A 6,152-nucleotide genomic window follows, 5' to 3' on the forward strand; every position below is an offset into this window, starting at 1 on the left:
GAGAGCATCCTGGCTAAAGTGATTTCATCTCTTGGGGCCCCACTAAGTCTCCAAAACTCAGTTGCCAAGAAGTGCTAGTCTGAACTGGTGGAGAGTGCGTTTCTGAGACCAATAAATATCACAGAACCAGTCCCTGTCCCTAACCTAATTTGTGGACATGCCCTCCACTGATGCAGATTGCATTACCTCCACGGAATCTCCATGGGAAGGTCCTTCTCGGATGCCTTCTGGTCCCGTAGTTGTCCAAGAAATCCCTTTGCAGCATCTTGAGTTAGTCTCTGCAGCCTTTACTTGAAGACCTTCAGTGACAAAGACTCGCTAACCCCTCTGGCCAGCTCTACGTGTTAGGTAGACAATCCCTATATTAAGATGGCCACTCTATCCAAAAGCATTGTGGTTCAGACTGAGTAGTACAGCAGACAGAAGGGTTTAGGCTATAGAGTTAGCCCCTTGGTTCAAAAGGAGTGCCATCTTTTAGTTTGTGGGCCTGTGATCCATGTAGCGCTTTGAAATACCTTCTAGGGACAGCTTGGTGGCCCAGTGGATAGAGCACTGGCCCTGGATTCAGGAGAACCTGAGTTCAAATCCGGCCTCAGACACATAATACTCACTAGCTGTGTGACCCTGGGCAAGTCACTTAACCCCCTTGCCTAAACAAAAAAAAAGAAACACCTTCTGCCATGTTCACAAATTGCAACCCAAGGTCGAGGTTAAATTGCCTGTAGGCTCCAAAAAATGAGGTGTGTCAGTGAAAAGCTGACCTGGAATGGTTAGGTTTGAAACTTGGCTTCTAGTTAGTATAATTAATTGGTGCTCATCAAAAGGCACACTCCTCTTTTAAAATATAGTAGTTTGGGGTATTGTGGACTTTTAAGAGGTTTTGTTATGAAACAATAGCAATACTTTAAAAAATCAGTTTATATTAACGTTGATTTTCAGTTAAGTGTACATATTGAGAGACTGAGGGCAGCTAGGTTGTGCAGTAGATACAGCAAGGGGCCTGGAGTCAGGAAGACTTATTTTCCTGAGTTCAGATCTAGCTTAGACACTTACCAGCTATGTGACTCTGGGTAAGTCACTGTACCCTATTTGCCTCAATTTCATCATCTGTAAAATGACCTGGAGAAGGAAATGGGAAAGCACTCCAGTGTCTTTGTCCAAGAATACCCCAAATGGGGCTCACCTAGAGTTGGAGACGACTGAAAGACTTAACAAATTGAGGGGTTGGGTTCAGTGTGAGTGTGTTCGTAACTAATGAATTCCAGTGCTGTTGGACCAGCCTTTCTGTAAATAAGACTATAGTCAAGTGAATAACCAGCCTCATATTAAACATTTACTAATGTGCCAAGGCGTATTACATTAGTAAGCCCTAAAGATACAAAGAAAGGTTAAAATTCTTCAGTACCCTTAAATAGCCCGCATTCTGATTCAGCTATGCACGTTCAAGTTATGCATCGGGTAGATTAGAGGAAAGTCTCAAACGTTGAGGAGAGCTTGGGGGTCGTCATGGTTAGCCAGCATGAGCTGAGTGAAGATCCAGCAAAGGAAACCGAGGAGGGACATTTCTGAAAAGGAGGAGGGGTAGAGGATGGTAGCTGCCAGGAAGGGATGGATCGAGGCGGGGACCTTTTTACGAATGAAGAAGATGTGGATGTATTGGTAGGCAGTGAGGAAGTATATGTGGATGATGTCCTGGGAAAGAGAACTGAGGAGTGGGGGATGAAGAAAAGGCAGAGGGAAGGCTAGTTGAATAGGGAATAGAATAGATCAGTGACCAAAAGACAGAGTTGAGAATCAACCATTGTAGGACCCTCAACAGTTTATAGTTTGATCTAAGCTTTGAATTGAGATGTTCTCTGCATCCTAGCCAGATCCCACGATCTGTTAAATAGGTCCAATCAAGTTTAATTAGCTACAGAGAGAACATTTGATAAAGTGTGAAATGAAAAGCATTGAGCTTGGAGGCAGGAGACATGGGTTCATCTAGGAGATGATTGATAAAAAGCATTGAACTAAATCTACTAAGAAGTAATTTGATAGAAATAAATGTAAAGATTTCCACTTAGGAACAAAAAATCAATTTCATAAGTGTAAGATGGCAAAGGCATGATTTGACAACATTTGTTCTGAAAAAGATATGTTTTAGTAAATTGCAATCTCATTATGAGACAGCATTGTGATATAGTAACCAGCAATCTTGGCCTGTATTAAAAGAGACAGCTTCCAGGAATAGGCAGGCAAGAGTCCTCATGGACTCTGCCTTGTCAGATCTTATTTGGAGTATGGTCCCATGGTTTAAGAAGGTCCCTGATAAACTGGAGGGTGCTGGTAGGAAAATAGGATGGTAAAGGGCATGTCATGAAGATTGGTGGCAGGACCTGCAGTATTTAGCCTTAAGCAGCCCTAGGTGGGGGGAACCATGATACATGTTCAGATCTGTGAAGGGTTGTCATTTGGAGAAGGGATTAGTCTTCTCTTTGACCCCAAAAGACAGAACCAGAAGCAGTGGGAAAGTGTAAAGAGGCCTCTGTGGATTTGGCATCAGGAAAAGCTTCTTAACAATTTAAATTGTCCAAAAGTAGAATGACTTACCTGAAGAGGTGGTAAGTTTCCTCTCCTTGGAGGTCTTCGAGCAGAATGGATGACCACTTGTATGTTGGAGTGGAGATTCCTTTTCCATGTATTAATTGGACTAGATTGATACTAAAATCTCAACTCCACACATTTTGTTTTTCTGTGAAATCCCACCTTTTACTGATGTTTACTAGCTGTGTATCCTTGGGCAAGTCACTTAACATTTTTAAGCCTCAGTTTCCTCATCTGTAAAATGGAGATAGTATTATCTCACAAGGTGATTGTCAGGATCAAATGGGAATCATTTATGTAAAATATTTAGGAAATTTTTGAAAACTTTAAAGCCTCATACGAATGTCTCATGATTTGCATTTAAGTTATAACATAGGAAACATCTCTGTTAGGCAACATCTCTTCTGATGGTGGAATTAGGGTATGGCCCTGGAGATATGGAAGGGGAACTAACTTAATTGCAACCATTCGTGCTATGCATATTCGTCCTGGAGCCTCTGCCCAAAGGAATGTAGGTTTTGATGGCTGAAACTTAGCTAGATATATCTTGGGCTTCCTTGGCCAGATTTCTTTCCTGAAGTCCGAGCCATAAATCCAGTTCACTCTGGCTGTCGTTGATTGGCCAACAATTGGTCCCAGCCCAAGCCCCACTGAGTGGTCATTGTTTGGGCCCTGAGGGCTCAGAGTGAATGTAAACAGTAATTACTTCTGTTTTGGCCAGAAACCCTAAGGGTCTTCTCCTACCCGATTGATTTTTCTTTTTTATTAGGTAAAAGAGGCCATTCATTGCCTCATTTCTAGCCTAGCCTTAATGACCAAATGGGGGTTGACTCAGGTCAAGCTGAGACCTGTTAAAGACCTTAGCTTAAAAAGGCCAAGGTCTCTCACATCCTCCTGGGCCATCTCCGGTCATCCTGATTGATATCTGGCCACTGGACCCAGATGGCCCTGGAGGAGAATGTGAGGCTGATGATTTTGCACAGTCCTCCCTTACTTAAAGGAAATTCACTTGCCTGTCATGGCATCAGCTCCATGATGTCATGGTCCTCTTCAAGAACAAAGGACAGAACAACAATTCCTCCCACTCACTTCAGAGTGGGGTTTGGGACAGTGGGTTCAACCCTGCCAAGAAACGAGATTGCCCCAGAGAACAGATCAGGCATCCAGACTGGGTGAGTACACATCTTGAAAAGTCTGTTCATGTCAGAACGTCAGAGCTTTTTACTGAAATACCAGGCTTACAAAAAAAGAGGAATCTTAAGTTGCTGCTTGGGTATTTGTGGAGTTGGAAGCTCTCACCACTTCCTTAGCTCCCCATCCTGATGTGGCAACGGCCTTGGGTTCTCCAAAGCTGTTAACAGAGGTCCTCAGGCTAGACAGACTGGTGTGTCAGCCCAGGGACAGACAACGCGTCCTTTCTGCATAGCATCTGATGAAGGAGCCATCCTGGTACAAAACAGAACAATCCCACCGTGTACTAATGAGTGGAGGAAATACCCAGGCCAGTGAGATAAAATATGAATGGGAGTATTAGCCATTATAGGCAGCTGGTGGTGATGTAGATAGAGCATTGGGCCTGGAGTTAGGAAGACCCAAGTTCAAATTCATCTTCAGTAACCTACTAGCTGTGTGATCTTGGGCAAGTCATTTTACCTCTGTTTGCCTCAGTTTCCCCTCCCAGGGTTGTTGTGAGGATTGAAGAAGTTATTTGTTGGGTACTTAGCGCTGTGCCTGGCACATAGTAGGTGCTTAATAAATGCTTGTTTCCTTCCTTCCTGTAAGCTTTGGTGTCATTGTTAATGTCATAGAATTCTAGAACTGGATCAACTCTTAGAAGACCCTACCTCCCTCATGAGGAATCTGCTCTAGAGGCACTGACTCAAGATCATAGTTCAAGTTGGTAGCAGCCCCAGGGCTGGAATTCAGATCTGGCTCCTAAAGTATTTGGTTTTTATTTTTATTTTGATGTTTTATTTTACTCCCCTGGGAGGCAACGTGCTGGTAGCATGACTGGATGAATCCAGCACTTGGCACTGTGCCTCAGGACGAGCAGGCACTTAATGTTTATGGGTTGATGGACCGACTGGATTGACTGACGGACTGAATTCTGTGTTGAATTTGCTGCTCCCGGCTCTGAAACTGTGAGCATTGGGTCCTCAGGCTAGTGGTCAGCTAAGCAGTGACAAAGGCCCTCCTTTCTCTATGGGATGAGGGATTTAGTTTGTTCTCTATGGCCCAGAAAGCTGAACACATCCAGGCTTCAATTCCACCCCACTGCTTGGTGCCAAGGAAACACTGAAAACCATCCTTGCCCCCATGGAGTGTCCATTCTAAAAGCGGCGTACAACAAGAACACCCAGAAATACAGAGTAGAAAATGTAATTTGTAAGGAGGATGGGCATGGGGACAAGTGTGGATCAAGGAAGGCCTCGTGGCTTGACTCTGAAGGAAGCTAGAGATTCTTTTCGTTGGACGTAAGGAGAGGTGCATTCCAGGTGCTTGTATGGAGACGTGGAGGAGGCAGGTGGAATGTCATAGTAGGAGCAGCTAGCAGACCAGTTAGGCTGGAATGAACGATCTGTGCCAGGCAGAGGAGTTGGTTTGGAAGTCATTTTTGAGTAGGAGATGTCACATAAATCTGTTCTGTGAATATCATTTAGCGTTGTGGTGGATGTATTGGAGAGCAGGAAGAAACGTCAGGAGGCTATTGGAACGATCCAGGCCAAAGGTGTGGAAGACCTGAACTGGGGCAGAGGCTGTGTAAGGACAGAGAAGGAGATAGAGGTCACACTGAGGAGGGGGCTTGGGGTCGTTAGGTATAGGGAAAGAGGGAATTATGAGAACTGATGACCCGATAGGAACGTCAGAGTTCCTGAACCTGGAAGTGGTGCCTTCGTGGATGATGGCAAGGTCAAGGGTATGACCATCTCCGTGTGTAACTGGAGTGAAAAGTAGGTCCTGGGAATGAAACTGGCTGAGGAACTGGGGTGTCAGGATACTTGAGGGAGTATCAGAAAGTTTGTTGAAATTCCCTAGTGTAAGGCCAGGAGTTGGGGTGGGGAGAAAGACTGTGAGCCAGATATTGAATGTTGAACTCAGTGAGGAAGGGAAAAGGGTGTCCTTGGGATCAGGAGTTGATTTGTGGACATCAAAGAGCAGAGGTCACTGAGTGGTGGTGGTGGAGGGAGGGCGAAAGCTCCGCGGGGAGCTGGGAGTGTTCTGACTTCCCCACCAGGACATGGGGACCATGAGTGGAAGAGAGGGAACATAATGTTAGGAAGGGTATGGAGAGAAGCAGTATCAACAGGAGGAAATTAGGTCTGAGCCAGAAAATAGATGAAGTGGGGGAAAAAAAGATGAAAACGAGGCTGATAGTTAGGGAGTAGGCTTTCCATAGAGCACAGTGCAGGGAGACATTGCCCCATCCCTGTGTGGCTGCCTTTAAGGCTTCAAGCTCAAGGTAAAGCTAGTGCAAAGGACTGGACTGGACTCTCCAAGCACAGAGACAAGGGAGCCCCTCTGGGAAGAGCCCCTTTCTCCCCCTGAGTCTCAGGCCCAGCCACTGC

Source organism: Vombatus ursinus, unplaced genomic scaffold (assembly GCF_900497805.2).
Source record: "Vombatus ursinus unplaced genomic scaffold, bare-nosed wombat genome assembly UNPS02014837.1, whole genome shotgun sequence".
In the NCBI taxonomy this organism is placed as follows: Eukaryota; Metazoa; Chordata; class Mammalia; order Diprotodontia; family Vombatidae; genus Vombatus; species Vombatus ursinus.